The 21,090-nt window shown below is 41.5% G+C and overlaps 1 protein-coding gene across 1 annotated transcript in view; it reads right to left on the bottom strand.

Moving 5' to 3' along the window:
* Window positions 1–21,090, bottom strand: part of syt12 (synaptotagmin XII) — a 375,899-nt gene that overhangs the window by 99,535 nt on the left and 255,274 nt on the right. The gene's annotated exons all lie outside the window — the stretch shown is intronic.

Genomic DNA, 21,090 nt, shown 5'->3' with positions numbered 1-21,090 from the left:
AACCCTGTCCATATGAAATTCTCTTCTTATAATTTGCGCACCAAAATCAATTGGTCTCTCATTCATAAACGGTGAAGCCGTGACTGGATGAATTCCATGCATGGACACTGATTAAGTGTGTGAGCTAATACTTGTTTACATCGAACAAACCTGCTCCGAGCAGGTTTGAGGATTTGGATGTGCTGCTATGCCATGACGCAGATGATGTGAGGCCTCCAGACAGCTCCACAAAAGGCAGGTCAGAACCCTTACAGGCCAACCCAGAAAAGACCTCAAAATGGGAAGCTTGCCTTGAAAGTTTAAAAAAGAATGTGAATCCTAAAATATGTTTTACAAAGGAGATTAAACCATATAAAATCTGATTTGTAATCTTTACAAATTGAGGTTTTATTTACAAAACAGGAGAAATAACAAGAACACTCAAAAAACAAAGAATGAGCAGAAATAAACTGAAAAGCCAGTAAATCCACCCAGAAAATAACACCTACTCTAAATTCATTCACACTGGAATGGACACCACTGTTGACTCCTCCCCACTGGGCTTCTTATTAAGCTATAGGGTGGGCCCAGCAGCAGTGACAGCAGGATGGCCACACCCCTTGGGGCGCCACCCACAATAAACAAGCAATAGAGGCACATTTTAAAAGACAGTATATAATTACAAACAGAAAATGCATGAAAATAATATATATATATATATCATTCAAAAACAACAAAATTGACAATGGAACAATGAATACATATAAACCAGATAGACAACCTTGGCTGTAATACACCAAAAAAAATAAATTAAAATAAAATAAAATAATAATAACAATTAAAATAAAAAACAAAAACTGTAGGCAGTGCAAGGAGGGGCAGTTTTACTGGGGCCCATGAGGCTGAGAGTCCACAGTGACTGTCCATAAGAACAGTTTTGTCAAGATCAAGCCCATTTATAAACAAGTGTGCCCATTCTCTTCACCTAGATCAGCATTTCTCAACTTTTAAGTATTTGCGACCCGAGTTTTCATAACAGTTTTAATCGTGCCCCCCTAACGTTATTTTTAAAAGAGCCCACTAATACCAATTTGTTCATTTTTAATTAATGATATATCATAAATGCATATTTTATTATACCTACTTAAATTTTATCGACATTTATCTAACTCTATATTTATTTTTTTAGTATCAGAATGTAGTTTAAGTTAATTTGTTTTGGTTTCAATAGATGTATTTTTCATATTTTTGATTCTTGTTTTCTTTTTTTCACATCTTCGCGCTCCCCTTTGTGTTACTTCACGCCCCCCAAGGGGGGCCTGCCCCACAGTTTGAGAAGCACTGACCTAGATTATCCAAAATAACAAATAACATACACTACTGGGTAATTTATTCCATGTGTCTATGGTTGTTTTCATGAAGAAAATCTTTCTAACTAAACAAATTTCTAACTGTGTTCCTATGTACTTTGCTTGAACTGAAGACGTTCATCTTTCCACTGGACTCACAGCTCTCAGTCCCAGTATCACACTAGTCACTCTTCTTTGGATATTCTCTAGCACTGATGTGTCTTGTAAGGTGAATGAGGGATCTCTGCTTCAGTTTCCAGCTAGGACACTAGAAATATGAAGATATCTATACAATTGATGAAAGTGATTCTTAACCTGTGTTAAATAATTTTCACTTTCCCTGTTGTGATCCAGACATGGTGATAGACTATTTCTCAACACCAAAAAACATAAAATCTCCTAAAGGAAAGGCACATGACTTATGAATTCCTATCTTTCACTTTATGTGGTCAGGATGGATAAGTTCTTTAGCTAGTTAAAAAAACGTTCCAGTTGTCTGCACAGTGGCGTTTATTTATTCATAGCTAGTTTACACTGAGTCAACACCTCCTTGCAACCGGAATTGAAAAATATATATATTTTTTAAACAGTTATCTAATATTGTGATTTGTGAGCCTAATTATGTTTCGCTATATGCACACACCTGAAGCAAGGATTATTCTATCAGGCAGGGACTTTAAGTGACTTTGGAACAGACAAATGATTAAGAGAGAGTGAAGAGTGTGCTATATTGGGATCTTAGAAGAGCACAGGCCATATACTGTATAGCATATTCAAACACCTGAGTTATATTTAGCCATACATGGTATTAGTCATAAATAATAGTTCATTGAATATGCTAAACGTGTTGGTATTTAAGAATTGTCAGAGAGCCTCTAGTCAGGCCTCCTGTCAGCACAGATGTAAAGTCTACTCTGTGGCAAGAACAATGCCACCCGCACTTTACTGAATGGAACTTCAATCATCAACAATCCCCACTGTAGACCTCAGCTTATCCTTAACACCATACAGTTTAAAGACAAACTCTTTTGCCTGCTCTCTGGTTTTATTTACCTGGCCATTCCCAGCATACATACAGCAGGTGATTGCTCTCTATATCTTCATCATTCAAACTGTTGTGCATGTGTGAATCCTTCTTTCAACATTCTTTAACTTATGGCTCTAAACCCAACCGGCAAATAGGCTTTCTCCTTGCCAGCAAATAATCTGGTATCCTTTAACCTGCAGCCATGGAGTAACACAGAAATGTCAGTGCTGTTACAGTGGGGCAAAAAAGTATTTAGTCAGCCACCAACTGTGCAAGTTCTCCCACTTAAAAAGATGAGAGAGGCCTGTAATTTTCATCATAGGTATACCTCAACTATGAGAGACAAAATGAGAAAAAAAAATCCAGAAAATCACATTGTCTGATTTGTAAAGAATTTATTAGCAAATTATGGTGGAAAAAAAGTATTTGGTCAATAACAAAAGTTCATCTCAATACTTTGTTATATACCCTTTGTTGGCAATGACAGAAGTCAAACGTTTTCTGTAAGTCTTCACAAGGTTTTCACACACTGTTGCTGGTATTTTGGCCCATTCCTCCATGCAGATCTCCTCTAGAGCAGTGATGTTTTGGGGCTGTCGCTGGGCAACACGGACTTTCAACTCCCTCTAAAGATTTTCTATGGGGTTGAGATCTAGAGACTGGCTAGGCCACTCCAGGACCTTGAAATGCTTCTTACGAAGCCACTCCTTCGTTACCCGGGCGGTGTGTTTGGGATCATTGTCATGCTGAAAGACCCAGCCACGTTTCACCTTCAATGACCTTGCTGATGGAAGGAGGTTTTCACTCAAAATCTGATGATACATGGCCCCATTCATTCTTTCCTTTACACAGATCAGTCGTCCTGGCTTAAGCAAGGGGACACATCTGGCACTGCAGGATTTGAGTCCCTGGCGGCGTAGTGTGTTACTGATGGTAGCCTTTGTTACTTTGGTCCCGGCTCTCTGCAGGTCATTCACTAGGTCCCCCCGTGTGGTTCTGGGATTTTTGCTCACCGTTCTTGTGATCATTTTGACCCCACAGGGTGAGATCTTGCGTGGAGCCCCAGATCGAGGGAGATTATCAGTGGTTTTTTATGTCTTCCATTTTCTAATAATTGCTCCCACAGTTGATTTCTTCACACCAAGCTGCTTACCTATTGCAGATTCAGTCTTCCCAGCCTGGTGCAGGTTTACAATTTTGTTTCTGGTGTCCTTTGACAGCTCTTTGGTCTTGGCCATAGTGGAGTTTGGAGTGTGACTGTTTGAGGTTGTGCACAGGTGTCTTTTATATTGATAACGAGTTCAAACAGGCGCCACTAATACAGGTAACGAGTGGAGGACAGAGGAGCCTCTTACAGAAGAAGTTACAGGTCTGTGAGAGCCAGAAATCTTGCTTGTTTGTAGGTGACCAAATACTTATTTTCCACCATAATTTGCAAATAAATTCTTTACAAATCAGACAATGTGATTTTCTGGATTTTTTTTCTCCTTTTGTCTTTCATAGTTGAGGTATACCTATGATGAAAATTACAGGCCTCTCTCATCTTTTTAAGTGGGAGAACTTGCACAATTGGTGGCTGACTAAATACTTTTTTGCCCCACTGTATTCTCGGGGCGTGTGTGTGGCTCAATATGCTTTCAGGACCCGTGTGTGTGTCCACAGCTGTGGCATTGCCTATGTCCCAGGACATTGAAAGTCACAACCAAGGATGCACCAAGTCAAAGACTAAACAAGTACAAGACTTACTAGTTAAAAGAATAACAGTGTGTTTTATATTTAAAGTGCAAAATGATGTGCAAACAGTGCAATAAATAAATAGTTCAATAAATAATTCATAAAATTGTGCCATAAAACTAAATATGTGTCCCAGGGTGTTTAAAATGCGTATTCCAATAACAATTAAAATCCAAAGAGGAGACATAAAATCATGAACATTCCTTCCTATTCCTTCTTCATCCTTGTCAGCACCCATGGGCAGACTCAGTCTGCTGCACCAATATTGATCAGCACCCACAGACCTGGACCTGGCACCTCTGTCGGTCACAGCAACTCGCAGATGCTGCTACCCCTTTCTTCCCTCATCTCTTACAGTCTCTCTCTCCCTTTTGCCATGTCCACATTTCAACCCATCACCAGTAGAGAGTGCATCCACCTCTCAGAGCTCACTCAGCTCTCCATCCTGCTCTCTATAAACTAATCAGCAATCAGGATGCTGTTCAGTTCATCCTCCTTCGCTTATGTCTTCCACAGAAACGGATCACTTTCTCTCCCAGTTTCATTATTCCTTTTCTTTCTGTTTTAACCTTATTGCACTAACCCTCACTTACTTTTATTCTTAAACAACATTTATTTACTGCCTCCTGATTGCTGTGCTGCTGTCAGCTGGCACTTATTAACTGATACACCAACACAAAGTAAAAAAGGGACGTATAGACATTGACAAGGATTAAAAATTTAAACCATTAAAACCATATACGTGTTTCATGACAAGCTGCCCAAATGTTTCATAGTGGAGCACTACCCTGCACTACCTCACATCATCAAGGAAAGTGCACCATAACTATTGTCACACACGTGTGTATGGTAATTCCACACCAGACCAGGAGATGGCGGAGTGTGCTGACCTTTTTCCTCACTTTCCTGCAGGCCGTTCACAAGAAATTCCGCCGGGCTCTGATAATGTCACTTCTGGTTCTGAACTCGATGATGTTACTTCCAGTTCCGGCCCCTTGGATGACGTCACTTCCAGAGTAGAACCCGTGGACGAAGAGCCTGCCGGTTCTGGCCCTTTGGATGACGTCACGTCTGGGTCCGAGCATATGGAAGAGGACCCTTCCGCTTTGGCCATTGATGAGTTCTTCACTTCCCTTTCTGGCCTTTAAAGCCGCCATATTCTCCTAAACTAATCAGTTCTATCTTGGACTCTGACCTGTGCACATCAGTGCTATCAGTTTACCCATTTTGCAGTCAGGGGGCATTATACGGGTGGCTGCCCCAAACCTTTTTATGACTCTTGTCTCGGGTTTTTGTGACACTATATACTGTATAAAAAGAAGAAGGCTATAGTTATACAACCTGAATCAAACTAATTCTGTGACATGGCTCATCACATGGCCTTCTTAATCACATCTGCACACTTTCTGGATAGTGACGAGTCCTAAGGTGGACTTTCAATTGTCAGACCTCCCATTATCTATTCAAACCTAACATGTTTACTTCCTGTGTTGTGGGGTGTTGTACCATGTTAGCCATTATGGATGCAAAGACAAGTGAAGCAAAATGACACTTTTTATTGGCTAACTGAACAGTTTGCAGTATGCAAGCTTTCGAGGCCCCTTCTTCAGGTAAGTACTAACTTCTTTTTACTTCCTGCATGTAATAGTTTTCATTTACTTACATTAAATTTCATCTGCCCTAAATCTGCCCAAGTCTGTAGGCTGTCCAAGCCCCTCTCTAACAATTTAGGTGATTCTCCATTATCTGCCTTCCTACATAGTTTTGTATCAACTGAAAACTTAGCCAGCTTACTGGAATGCCTTGTGCAGTTCGTTTTTTTGTATTGACATGTCAGCTTGTACTATACTGCCCCCTGTGTTAATGGATTGAATGGCGGGTGTCCTAGATGTCCACATGGCAATCATCATCAAATTCATCCATGTGAAGCCTGTAAACCATGAGGACTGATTTAGACCATCTATGTTAGGTAGAATGCCTAGTTGTGGCTGGGTGGTCTTTTGGCCTTGGAACCCCTGCAGATTTTGTTTTTTTAATCCAGCATAAATTGAGTTTTTCGCCATCTGACCATATCTTTTTCTTGGTTATTCACTGTATAAGATTATTGCCTAATCTTGTCTGTTTATGTTTTGTATATTAACTACCTTTTTATATCATCTTGTAAAGCATTTTGAGCTACATCATTTGTATGAAAATGTGCTTTATAAATAAATGCTGTTGTTGTTGCTTACTTGATATCAGAATGAAGCTTATTTTTGTCTACTGAACTTTATGTAGCTTACATATTTAACATTGATGGATTTAACTTAATTTCACCCAAGAGTGGACCTAACTTATTGTTTTTCCATTAGGGCCCATCAAATTCTAGTGACAGCACTGAGCTTCTGTATTCCCTGGAAATCATTAATCATTAGATCTGTCACAGATGTGTGTCACAGGGTCACCATCCAGGTTCCTCCCAGGTATGTAATACTACCACAGGCCTAGAGGGGGTGCCAACACTAACTGTCTAATCTTCCTTTGACTCCACAGTGCAGAGAATCAGCCCAGTGAGGGCAGTTAACTCCACCCCTTCTGGTCCAAAGACCTTAAAAGCTCAGCCACCCAGAAGGAGGAGTAACTTGTTGACTAGAGAGCAGAGGAGACGAAGCTCCTGCACAACCAGAGAAAAGCATTTCAAAGAAGCCTTGATAGGCAGTGGCCTAATTTTGTTAGAATGCCATTGAGCATCATTTTTTGTTTTAATTCCTTCCATCAAGCAAAGTTTTATTTTTCCAATTTACAAGTAAACGGGGAAAGCCAGGTTGACGCCCCAACATTTATCTTGTCTTTTGACCTGTCATTCCCTCAGATGACCACAGATCATCCATAACTAGAAAGCGGATAGCATCACTTAAAAAAAAAATCTCAGGTATGACTATCAGAAGATATTTGAAACTGAACCCCAGCTGCTTTAATTATGGACAAAATTAGAAATGAACCTGCCCCTCACTATGATATTGCAGAAGAAGAACGGCACATTGATAACATGTTGAATGTTCAAATTGTTCTTTATACAGCCTCCAGGTAATCCAAAATGCTGCTGCAAGAATTATTACAAGAACAAGAAAATACGAACACATACCCCCAGTTCTTAAATCCTTACACTGGCTCCTGGGTAAGTTAGGGCAGATTTCAAAATCCTCCTTTTAACATGTAAAGCCTTAAATGGCCAAGGTCTGGCTTATTTGTCTGAACTTATCATGACTTACAAACCAGAGCACACATTAAGATCTCAAGATGCTGGTCTGCTTATGATTCCAAGAATTAATAACATAACAGTGGGAGGTTGAGATTTTAGTTATAGGGCCCCTAAACTGTGGAATGGTCTGTTTGCCACTATAAGAGATGCCCCATCGGTCTCAGCTTTTAAATCCCGGCTGAAGACTCACTACTTCAGTTTAGCACACCCTGACTAGAGCTGCTGATTAACTGTACAGACTGTATCTATGTTGTTGGTCATTAGCACTAAAACATAAGTAATAATGATAGTTATAATTTGTTACTAACCCTCACCTATTCTGTCTCTCTTCTCAGTACTCAAATGTGGCCCTTGGTGCTACTGCCCACCTGCCAAGTTGTTTTGCCTGCCTAAGGTAAAGTCATCTCTGATGGAGGATTGCAGAAATCATCGGGTAGCTGGGTCCTTTCATCCCAGCACTGTCTGGGCTTTGGAATGGCCAATTGGCCAATTGGGGGAGGCAGCTTGATGGGTGAGGTCTCCAGGACTCTGAACAAATCCAAATCATATTATGTGATATCATCTACTGTTAAATTCTGCTCTGTACTTGTAATATTTCTGTTGTATTATTTTATTGTATTGAGGATTACTTGTGTTCTGTTCTGTGTATTGTATTGTATTTACCCCTTCTTTTAGAGACCCACTGCACGCCCAACCTACCTGGAAAGGGGTCTCCCTTTGAACTGCCTTTCTCAAGGTTTCTTCCATTTTTTTTGAGGAGATTTTCCTTGCATTCTTAGAGTGTCAAGGCTGGGGGGCTGTCAAGAGGCAGGGTCTGTTAAAGCCCATTGCAGCACTTCTTGTGTGATTTTGGGCTATATAAAAATAAGTTGTATTGTGTATTGTATTGTATAACATGTAGTATGAAGTTGTGGATGGATGTTTTAATAAGATGTTTTAACAAAAACAAAACAGTTTCATTCAGCTCTACGGAGGGAGCTCCACACAGGGGGTTTGTTATTTCCGTCTCTCCCTTTGTTTTGCTCTGTGTGGGTGTCCTAGACTTGCCATGCTTTTGTATTTTATTTTGCATGCAAAGAGTTGTTTGCCTTGGTGATGCGCTACTCTGGTGTTGAGTGCTTGATTAAGATAGTCTGTACCATCTGATTCATAAAATACTTCATTATATTATAAGGTGGCCACATCCGTGATGGAGGTCAAAGCCTTTAATGTGTTTCTTGGCTGCATTTTTGAATTGGTGGCTTAAGCTAAATGCAGTTATTTGGTTAACTCTAGTTTGACGTCTATTCTGCTGATGTTAGTTACAGAGCAGGACTTCTGCTCAGAGTGGCACTGGCCTCCTGTTTCAGTCCAACACTTAAATAATTATTGCATCCACACTGCTGCCCAATGTTTAATTTAAATTCTTTAAACATCAGTTCACAGTTCTTGGAATCAAGATGGGGATTAATTTGTTATAAAAACTGAAAACTCATACTGACTAGCGTCTGCCCTCAATGGACAAATGCCCATTGGGTTGAGCACCACATAAAATAAAGTGTGGCACTTTATTACTTATAAAGGGATTTTAAGGTTGGGTCAGGCTTTGTGAGAAATTAATTCACACTTTTGGTTTAAGTCAGCTACATTACTGTAATGCACTACTAACCGGACTACCTAAAGAAGACGTCAATCTGTGGCCGTTGGTTCAGAATACGGCACCGAGAATCTTAGCCAGAAAAAGAAAATCTGAGCACATCTCACCAGTTGTAGCATCTTTACATTGGTTACCCATGTCCTTTAGAATTGACTGTAAAATCTTTAGTAATCTTGCTCCTTCCTAAATTTTGGATTTTCTGTCCCCCTACACTCCAAGTCATAACCTTAGATCTTTTAATGGTACTCTGCTTATTACTCCAAGAGCCTAGCATAAAAGAAGTGATGAGGTGGCCTTCTGCTGCTCTTCTTCTTCTTCATCTTTTCCCACTTCAATGTGGGGGTCGATGTGCTTGCGCAACCTTCCCCAAACAGCTTGGTCCTGCACATCCATCCCAGTCAGACGCTTATCCTTTAGATCTTCTTTTACTTTATCCATCCACCTCTGCTTTGTCATCCCTCACTTTCTCTCCCCCTGTACTGCCATTCCCATCACTCTTTTGCGCACATACTCCTTGTCTCTCCTTATCTCATGTCCATACCACTTCAACCTACTCTCCTGTCCTTTCTTAGATGTTTCTCCCACGTTTGTTGTACCTCTGATTGTGTCATTTCTTATTCTGTCTTTTTTTTGTAACTCCACACATCTATCTCATCCTTGTCTTTTCTGCTATATCTAACTTCTTCTCCTGCACTTCCTTTACTGTCCATGTCTCAGCTCCATACAACACTGCTGCTCTTACCACTGTCTCTAAAACCTGACCTTTAACCTTTGCATTAATTCTTCGACCACACAACACTCTTAATACCTTTTTCCAGTTGTTCCATCCACACTACACTTTATGGGTTATCTATGCATTTACTCTTGATGCACTGATCCTAGATATTTAAACTTGTCCACGCTTTTCAATGGCGCTCCCTGCAGGCGAACTTCTGAATCCTGACCATCATTAAACCTCAGATATTCTGTCTCTTCTCCATTGTTTCAACTTTCTGTCCACTTCTTCTTTTCTGGTGATACACAACACAATGTCATCAGCACAAAGCCCTCACTGGGAGGACTGGACTTTTATCTCACCAATCAACAAGTCAAAGTCTCAGCGAACTTTATTGTCATCTTAACCATAAACAAGTATACAGATACAGTAGATGAAATTGCGCAGCTCAGGGTCCACAGTGTAACAACATGAAATGCAAATAATAAATTAAAAATAGAATTAAAATTTAAACACAAACAAGACAAGACATTGTGCAAAGACAAGACAAAGAAGTAGTAGCAATATTGACGTGTAGTAAGCAATATGAACATTGGTGCAATGTATGGTATTTGCAATCTAGATACATAAATATAGTTAATAGATATGTAATAAATAAATAATAGATGTAGATAATACATCCATCCAATTTCCAACCCGCTGAATCCGAACACAAGGGTTTACTGGAGCCAATCCCAGCCAACACAGGGCACAAGGCAGGAACCAATCCCGGGCAGGGTGCCAACCTAACGCAGGACACACACAAACACACCAAGCACACACTTGGGCCAATTTAGAATCGCCAGTCCACCTAACATGCATGTCTTTGGACTGAAACCCATGCAGACACGGGGAGAACATGCAAACTCCACGCAGGGAGGACCCGGGAAGCGAACCCAGGTCTCCTAACTACGAGGCAGCAGCGCTACCCACTGCGCCACCGTGCCATCCATAGATAATACAGAAATTATCAATTATTAATAGTTGCTTAAGACATGTAAACAATGACAGATCAGAATGTTTCACAGCAGAAGGATATCAAGAGTGTCAAAATACTTCAAGGTCAGTATGAGATTTTCAGTTCTTTTTTACCTGCACACTCATCTTTGCAGGACAGTGGCTCGCATGTATAAAAGTTCTGTTTTTAGAGGTGGTTGAGGCCGTGTGGAAGGTCCCGGGGGAAGCCTGGTGTTAAGGAGTCTGACAGCTTCGGGGGTAAAAATTATCCTGCAGCCTGGCAGATCTGGCTCTGATGCTGCAGTATCTTCTCTTGGATGGCAGAAGTGTGAAAAGTCCATGTGAGATGTATAAGGGGTCCTACACAATGCTGCAGATTTTGTGGACACTGAGTTTGTAAAATATGTCCTGTAGTGAAGGGAGAGGCACCACAATAATATTCTCTGCTGTCTTCACTATCCTTTGCAGGCGCTTGCAGTCGGATATGTTGCAGTTGCCATACCAGACGGTGATGCAGCTGGTCAGAACACTCTCAGTGGTGTCTCTGATGGAAGGGGGAAGACTTGCTCGCTTAGCCGCCTCAGGAAGTGTAGTCTCTGCTGGGCTTTCTTGATTAGTGATGAGATGATATGCGTTCACGTAAGTTCCTCATTTATGTGTACACCGAGGAACTTGGTACTCCTAACAGTCTCCACATCTAAACCATTGATGCTGAGTGGGATGTGGGCAGGATGTGATTTTCTGAAGTCCACAATTATCTCTTTTGTCTTGTTGACATTCAGAGATAGATTGTTGTCTTCATACAATGCAGACAGCCGTTCTACCTCATCTCTGTGTGCTCTTTCATCATCCCTGCTTATCAGTCCCAGCACCATCGTATCATCCACAAACTTGATGATGTGGTTGGTGTTGTGTGTGGCTGTGCAGTCGTGAGTCAGCAGGATGAAGAGCAGTGGACTAAACACACAGCCCTGTGGTGCTCCAGTGCTCAGTGTGATGATGCTAGAAGTGTTGCAGCCCGTCCAAACTGACTGGAGCCTCTCTGTCAAGAAGTCCAGGATCCAATTGCAGAGGATGGTGTTCAGGCCCAACCTGCTTAGTTTTACAACCAGCTTTTGAGGGTTGATTGTGTTGAAGGCAGAGCTAAAGTCTATTAATAGCATCCTGACATGTGTCTTTTTTATCCAGATGTATCAGGGAGAGGTGAAGGGCAGAGCTTATGGCATCCTCAGTTGACCTGTTTGAGCGGTATGCAAACTGAAGAGGGTCAAGGGAGGCAGGGAGATAAGTCTTTATGTGTGACGATTAACCTTTCGAAGCACTTCATGATGATTGGCATGAGTGCAACTAGTCAGTAGTCATTCAAGCATGTCACTGATGACTTCTTCGGCACTGGTGTGATGGTGGTCGACTTGAAGCATGCTCGGACTGACGACTGGCTCAGAAATATGTTGAAGATGTCTGTGAGGACACCAGCCAGTTGAGTGGCACATTCTTTGAGCAAACGACCAGGTATGTTGTCAGGTCCTGCACCCTTGTGTGGATTGACTCTGGATAGAGTCCTCTTCACGTCAGTTATGGAGAGACGGAGTACCTGGTCCATAACCAGATCAAAGAGGTAAAGACTTACGGAAAAGACCTCTAGTGCAGACCTCCTCTAACTGGGATCTTGTTTGTCACCCCAACACTGCTTTTAACTCGAGTCCCTTTTCCCTCATGCATATCCTGGACAAGTCTCACATACTTCTCTGGTTATTTCTTTTTCATGCACTCCCAGACATCTTGATGTGATACTCTGTCATAAACCTTCTCCAAATCAATGTCACAAGATGTGTGTGGCTCCCAATCTGGCTGGGACATTGAGCTGTTAATATGGCACTGTCTTCGGACGAGACATAAAATAGAGGACTTGACTCTCATTAAAGATCTCTGGGCACCTTTTGAAAAGAGTAGGGTGTATCCAGATGTGCTGGCTAAATTGCCCATCGTAGCCTTGTGCATTCTGGGTCCCTAATCATTCCCTGTCTCTGTTTCTCTCTTTCTCTTTCACCCCTTCATCACCACATAGCTAACGTGTGGTGAGTGTAATGGTACAATAATGGCTGACATCATCCATGTGGGTGCTACACATTGGTGGTGTTTCCCCAGTGTCTATATAAAGCACTTTGAGTAGCAATAAAAGCGCAATATAAATGGATTTAATATTATTATTAAATGGTGTTATCATTGGCCGCTCATTTAGAGAAAAAAAACACACAAAAGGACTCTGTTGCTCTTAATTGTATGTCTGTCTTATGTACAGTAAGTGTGTGTTATTTATTTTTTATATGCTATTTATGCATTATTTTTCTTATTTAATTTTAATTTTATGTACTGTAATTACTTCAACAGAAATAAATGTTATTGTTGCTGATGCTTGGTTGTTTTGCTCCTCACTAGTGATGAGAGACAAGAGAACAACAAGTGATGAGTGACTTGGAAAAAGTGACAAATGATACATGACATACACTAATTCTAATTCTTGATGACGGAAGAAGTGAACAATGGCGATGTCCTAAAATCAACATGGTAAGCATACAGTGGATGTCTTTTCACCTTAGATTTCAGCACACAAAGTAGAAAATGAAATCTCAGCATAGAGAGTATGTCTCACCTGCACCCAGCATGCGTTTCAGCGTACACTGTAAATGTCTCAGTATACAGGGTATACAGTATTGTGTATTAACAAATAAAGATGAATTGGGTCCTAAAAGGCACCTCTGAAAATGCTTACAAAATGCATAACTAAGTGAACCTTCACTTTGACTTGATGGGTATCTAGAAGAATGAAAAGTATGTTGGCACTTGGCATGTGGCATTTAACGCATTATGAAAACAAAGCATATATTTAAATTTGTTGGTCAGTAGGCCATACTACATTTTTTTAATGACTTCACGATGACTCATCATTTTCTACATGAGTTATTTTAACAGCTGGAATGTGGTGTTTATGATATTTTCCAAGGAAACTGTTCAGTTTATTTGTGTCCAAACCACCTTGTGTCATTTGAGTAAATTATTACATAAAACTGCCGTGATCGTTTGTCATTTAAAAAAAACCCTTGCTGTCCACATGAAAGTAGGCCTTGAAGCCTCTTTGGGTGTCACATGGGAGACGGTTTACAGGTTCAAATGGTGTCATTTCTCAGCCGGACCAGAGGTTAGTGCTGCCTTCTAATCCTCTCTCCTTTTGTCCCTCTGAAGACCAAGTGAAGACCGTACCTTCCAGTAGCACCACCTCTGATCCACCCACTGATGACCTCCGACACCATCTAACAACATCCTATCCAGTCCAGAACGCACCTCTACAGACATCACTTCCTTTTCCAGCCTCCCTGACTCCTCCTCCTCTTCCTGCTTATTCAATATAGAAACCACAGAAGTCCTTTGTTAGTCCGTTCCATTCTGAACTCTGATTGTAAAGGCCATCCCCAAACATTTTTCTGCCTCCAACTATTTCTTATTACAGGGGCTTCCTAAATCTATCTATGCGGGTGGTTGGCCCACTTCTCTCCTCAGTCCCACACCAAGCACATCAGTTTCTCACTTCGTATTCCTGGTTTCCTCAAACCTCTGGTCTCTAACAGCTGATCCTAGGTCCAGAGTTTAAATTAATCAGCCAACTGAGTGGAAGACACTTTAATACCCCAGCCTGGAACTCTGGGGTAATTTCACATAATAAATTCAAGACAAACTTAGGCTATCCACTTACAACCCCCTCACCATGGCCTCGTGCCATGCTCAGTTCCAAATTATATGTTAGAGTGGTAGGAGATCTCCATGAAGCCTGTACTAACCAGTATATAGGAGAGGTTTATATAAAATGGAGAAATCACCCCCTAGCTATAATACAGCAGTCCGGAGAACTTCTGTCACCTTGTAAAAGAAGAAGTAAGAAGAAGATCACTAAAGGGTTGGGGTCCATCCAGGCACCCCATTTAGTACAAACAAAACAGAAAAGAGTGAGCATAAAGTCCAAAGAAGGTAATCGAAGGGTTGAACGATATTGTCCTATGTGTCCTAGATTTTGCTAACTCTTCCTAAGCCTGTGCTCTTTTTGATTGTGAGTGTCTTCTCCAGGAGCTCCATTCTAGTTAGAAATGGGTTCATCAGTGGACACCGGCTTCCAGTGCTGTCACTGTTTAAATTGGTCCCAGGGTGGAAGCAATGGAACTTTCTGGCAAAACCCAGGAGTAACCTCAAAACTCATCGTTCTGCAGACGAAAAAGAAGGAGCTGTTACCAGCTGCACGTCCTGAAATGCTTGTGACATGAGGTGTGACCTTTCCCAAGCCTGGTGGAGCATGCATGCAATAATCTGTCATTCTTCACTGCCACTCTCCTAGACCTGCGCCAATAGAGTCACTGCTACCTCGCTCTGGTACAACGCAAACTGTCAAAACCGCAAGAGGCAATTTGTTTCTTTCTGTCAGGACCACCATGTGGCAATTGCTTTGTCTTACAGTCTCAGTCCTGAGCAGGCTTCCCACCACAGAAGCATCAATGACAACAATCCAGCACTCTGAATTCCTAAGAGAAGCAACCTCCTTCTTTTTATTTCACCAGCCAGATGAAAGGAATTGACTAAGAATACATTCTGATGTTGGAGTCAGAGAAGCTATTAAGGAACAATCCATCAACATCAAGAAGAAGTAGCATCACAGATGGGAAGCAAATTGTACTTTAAATCACAGAAGTGTAAAGCAACGGAGAAGATCAATGGAGAGGGCGAAGCTTTATGGGAGCGGGTGTTTTTCTCAAGCGTGCTGACCTAACACGTTGCTTAGTAAAGGGATGACAAACAAACATTGATGGATGATTTCACTGCACATATTTAGAAATGATGAGCTCTGGCACAGGGGCAGTCGTAAATTCCAGTGAGGGATCGTTATAATGAGGTCCTGGAATGGCAGGATTTAGACATGGTAAGGCACAAAGCTGTGGGAAGCTGCACAGACCGGCAACTATTAACAGAAAATAACACTAAACAAGATAAGGCCGCCACCAAGATGCCTAAGAAACCTGAACTTTAAAAATATGCAAGTGTAACTGTAACAAAAAAAAAAATCAGAAATTTTGAGAAGTGTGTTTTGTCCATTAGGCCCTAACCTGTACTTGTTTGGCTTATGCCTAAATCCGGCCCTGGATAACTCTCACATTTGCAGTATACAGTTTAATGTCAAAAAGCCCACACATTTATTTTACCAATAAACCTTCAGGAAAACTCCCCAAAATGCTACTACCAATGAATGCTCATACCAGACTGTTTGATCCTAATTAGTCAGGCTTTAAGAGGGGCCATTCTACTGGGACGTCTCTACTTACTGTTGTGAACATGTTACAGCTGGCTAGAGCTATCAACATGTCATCTGTACTCTTTCTGGTAGATCTCTCCTCTAGCTTTGACACTGTCAACCATCACATCCTCCTTGGCATCAGTGGCATTGCCCTCAGGTGGTCTGAGGCCTACTACTTGGGAAGTCCCTACCATGTGTCCTGGAGAAGAGAGATGCCAAGAGTGCATCAAGCAAACATGGTGGTGCCCCAAGGACTGGTGCTGGACACATTCCTCTTCTCTCTATGCACCTCCTAATTGAGCCCCATCATCCGCCCCATGGTTTCTCCTATCATTGCTATGACGATGATACGTACCAGTTGTTCCCCCCAGATAACCACAGTGTGTCAGCTGGAATCGCTGAATGTCTCACTGATATTGCAACCTGGATAAAGGAACACCATCTCCAGCTCAATCTGGCTCATCTCTTTATGTAGCACCCCATCTCTGTTCAGCTCAGTTCATTATTACTATCACCCACCAAGTTGGTATGCAACCAACTGACCTTCACTGACTATGCTGCAATGATCTCTCACTTTTGCAGATTCACTCTATACAACATCAGCAATATCAGACTGTATCTGATGGAGTATGCAGCACAGCTCCTATTCTGGGCTTTGGTCTTGTCACATCTGGACCACTGCAATTCTCTATTTGCATGGTGTCTGTATGTGACACCAAGCTTCTTCAGATGGTTCAAACTACTTCAGTATATAGGGTGTTCAACCAGCTGAGATGGGCACAAGTTACTCCTCTTTTCACATTGCTACATTGGCTCCCTGTAGCAGTACATGTTAAATTCAGATCCTTACTGTTTGCCTACAAAGTTGCCAGCGGGTCAGCACCTGTTATATATCGACACTCTTGTGAGGTCCTATGTGCCATCTCGGCCACTCAGGTCAGATGATGAATTCTGTCTGGCAATGCCATCTCTGAGTAGCATCAAATCTCTATCCAGGCCTTTTTCATTTGTAGCCCCTGGCAGGTGGAACAAGTTTCCCACCTCCAATTGAAATTGTGACTCCCTCAATGTGCTTAGGAAGCATTTGAAGATTCTCTTGTTCTCTGAATTTCATTCTAAATGATATTGGCTTGGATTGTTTTTGGTAACCTAGGAATTGTAACCCACTCCTCATTTTCTTCACTTGTGATGATCAATTTCTAAACTTGTCCTGTGACACTTGTTGCTAAACAGTCCCCTAGACTGACATTTACTCAATAATGTTGACCTCTTCTGTAAGTTGCTTTGGATAAAAGAGTCTGCTAAGCCAATGTAAATACGTATTATTTTATCTTCTTCTTATATGGCCTCAAGGGGTGACATGGCAGTGCATTCATTAATGTTGCCTCCTCACATCTCCTGGAGACTGCACTCGAGTTCCAATCTGGTTATTGTGAAAATCGAATTATCATTCTCGTGTTTAAGTATGCCAGTTTTCCTCGGTGTTCCAAAGACAAACAAGTTACAATTTCATCCAAATGCTTAAACACCACTTTCCAATTTAAATATTTTGTTGACAATTGAAGAAAAAAAATAAGAATAACTTCAGCTGCAACAAACTAAAACAATGGCATTTCTGTCAGAATACTTAAATTAATAGAGAGGTTGATTAAGCAGAAACTTGGTAATGAAGCATAAGTTGAAAAGTTAGGAGTGTGGTGTTACAGTCCAGTGTTAAAGAAGACGACATCTTGTGAAGCGTTAAAAGACTTCTCATTGAATTTATGTTCTCGAGTTTAATGTAGAAAATAATCTAAAGTAATTGATAGTTTATTTTACAAAGCTTTCAAACACACATAAAGTGGAGATAACATTAGCTAGCAAGTGGAACAGAAGTTATGATAGGGCTAAAACGTAACATCATACATGCGTCAGACCCTCGCATACTGTTCATTTTTGTCAAATTTCCGCCCTGATGCAGCATTGGCACATCAGCATGGCATAGCCAGTGAGAAACAGGAGAATCACTGGGCGTCAGAGACGGGGCAGCCTGTCCATTTATGTCAGTCAGACTCCAGTACCACGTTATTGATAGATCAATAGGGAATGCAATGTGCACATGTGCTGAAGGGGGTACAAAGATGGTTGCTGTCTGGCCGATTGTTGAAGATCAGTCTGGACAAAAAGTCCAGGGCCAAATTTTGATTTAAGCCAATCGTTGGATGCCAGTATGTGTATCCTGTTCTCTTTAGCAGTGGTGGTGCGATGTTGTAATGCATCAAAATTTATAAAACTGAAAGTCATAATAGTAAAAATCCCACAGAAACAGATACAGAAAATTAAAAACCACAAATCAGGAGATATTTTAATGAGTTCCTGAAGGAGGGACAATCATTATTAAGCACATGACTGCTGACGGTTGACTGACTGTACCTGGAATTACTTAAGATTAAGGTAGACCAGAATTAGATCATCTTCAAGTCCTTCTTTGGGGCACACAGAGTTAAAATGGACAGTGGTAGAACTCAACACATTGGTAGGATGACCAATAATATAAAACCCTATCTCTGACTGAGCAACCTTTTGTGGTTGGCCTGTCCGGTGCCATTTTAATAGAACAATAGCCAATCACTCAGCTGTAATTTCCTAGGTATGCCTATGCCAGAGTCCTTCAATCTCTTCAATAGTGTATGTTTGGGACATTTTGGGATACTCACTACATTCTACTCCACCATCTTCCTGAACAATTTCCTCCACTACAGAACACCATTTAGCACAGGCATTGCCCCACAACACTTTGTAGTCTGAAGTGTGTATCTATCACCTGCTGTTGTATTCATTGTCTGCTGTCTGCCTTATGCTACTGTTCCCAGTTTTTGGGAAACATGCAGTGGAAGCTCTCATTGTGCCGTGTTCACATCTCATCTCATCTCATCATCTGGAACCTCTTCTTCTGGTGAGAGTCAATCAGACTTCCCTGTCTCCAGCTACAGACTCCATTTTTTTTCTGGGGACATCTAAGGAGTTCCCAAGTCAGCTGAGAGAAGGGATCCCTCCAGCATGTCCTAGGTCTGCCACAGGGTTTCCACCTAGTGAGCCAAGCAGCTCTAGGGTCATCCGTACAACATGCCCAAAACACTTCAACTGGCTCTTCTCAATCTGGAACCGCAACAACTCTATTCCAAGACTTCCCTGAATCACTGAGCATTTCACCGTATCATGTAGTGTTACCCAAGCCACCCGTAGAAGAAACCTAATTTCTGCCACTTATACTTGTCATCTTATTCTTTCAGTCATTAATTACATTAATTCATGATCATAGGTGAGGGCAGGGATGTAGATCAACCAGTTAACCAAGAGTTTTACGTTTAGGCTCAGCTCCCGCTTCACCATCAGGGACCTGTACAGCACCTACAGAACAACTGTCACTACTCCAATCCACTTGTCGATCTTATGTTCTCTTCTTCCATCACTCATGAACATCACAGGATTATCTACACATGACAATAGTACTAGGGTGTTGTACCTTGTTAGCCATTATGAATGGAGTGAGAAGTCAAGCAACCTGACCCCTTTTATTGGCTAACTAAAGAGATTACAATATACAAGCTTTTGAGGCAAGTCAGGCCCCTTCTTCTTATATCACATCTTGCCTGAAGAAGGGGCCTGAGTTGCCTCAAAAGCTTGTATATTGTAATCTCTTTAGTTAGCCAATAAAAGGGGTCATTTTGCTTGCTTTCTCAAAACACATGACAATAAACATGAATTGTGAGGCCACTTGTTTATATCACCACCTAGTAGCACCCATCATTAGCCATGCTGATGGAATCACTGGCACCACCAGTTTTGCAAGGAAATTTGCATCAGTGCTTCAGGAGCATCCTGAATTTAATCATGTGGTGTACCTTGGTCTATCTCAAAATTCCATGGTATAACCAGTTCTCCATGACCAATGAGAAAATACACCAAATGTGTGTCCCTATTAGAATTTTTTTCTTGGTCTCTGTCTCAGACCTCCACTAAGTATTTTGCTTAGCAGAAAAGAGGGATCTCGGTTTTCTTTGTGGATAGGTGGGTTATCTGTTCCCTTAGACCTCTCCATGTTGGGTACATTTTGTTTAATATCCTTACATACACTACATTGGGATCACTTTTTTATGCCTGGGGTTCCCAAGAAATAAATGGTCCAACTGAACAAGTGGATGAATGAACTTCAAATGTGTGAAAGGGGTGGCTAAACCCTGAAGGCTGATCTTCACCCATACCATTATTTTTGTTTTGAGACATAGCTGTACCGATACGGAGTGACAGCAGGTATTTTTATCAGGGAATGGACTGGGAAAAATAATAACAAAATGAGCAAAGTAGAGGTCAGAACTAGGGAGAGTAAAAACCTGGCAGATAATTCTAATCACTAGATGCACTTGTTGGCTGACATTGTAAAATCTGAATCCAAATGATTCCTATACCTTTTGGAAAACCCCAATGTGCAATCCTAATTTAGAAGTCAAAGGAGCGTTGTAGAATTTCAAGCCATAAAAATTTTGATGCTGTATTTATGCACAATCTTGGATATCAGTAAACATGTAGAGCCAGCTTCTGAATCATCTCAGAATCGCATTCCCAGCAACCGTCACATCACACCAAAGGAGCAACTAAATAACACAACTCTTAAAGAACAACAAACAAGATATCCATCCATCCATCCATTTTCCAACCCGCTGAATCCGAACACAGGGTCACGGGGGTCTGCTGGAGCCAATCCCAGCCAACACAGGGCACAAGGCAGGGACCAATCCCGGGCAGGGTGCCAACCCACCGCAGGACACACACAAACACACCCACACACCAAGCACACACTAGGGCCAATTTAGAATCACCAATCCACCTAACCTGCATGTCTTTGGAATGTGGGAGGAAACCGGAGTGCCCGGAGGAAACCCACGCAGACACGGGGAGAACATGCAAACTCCACGCAGGGAGGACCCGGGAATCGAACCCAGGTCCCCAGATCTCCCAACTGCGAGGCAGCAGCGCTACCCACTGCGCCACCGTGCCACACAAACAAGATATGTAAAAAATAAATAAATAAATAAATA

The sequence above is a fragment of the Erpetoichthys calabaricus genome, chromosome 2 (assembly GCF_900747795.2).
Source record: "Erpetoichthys calabaricus chromosome 2, fErpCal1.3, whole genome shotgun sequence".
NCBI lineage: Eukaryota > Metazoa > Chordata > Cladistia > Polypteriformes > Polypteridae > Erpetoichthys > Erpetoichthys calabaricus.
This window is presented reverse-complemented; position numbering and strand designations above follow the sequence as displayed.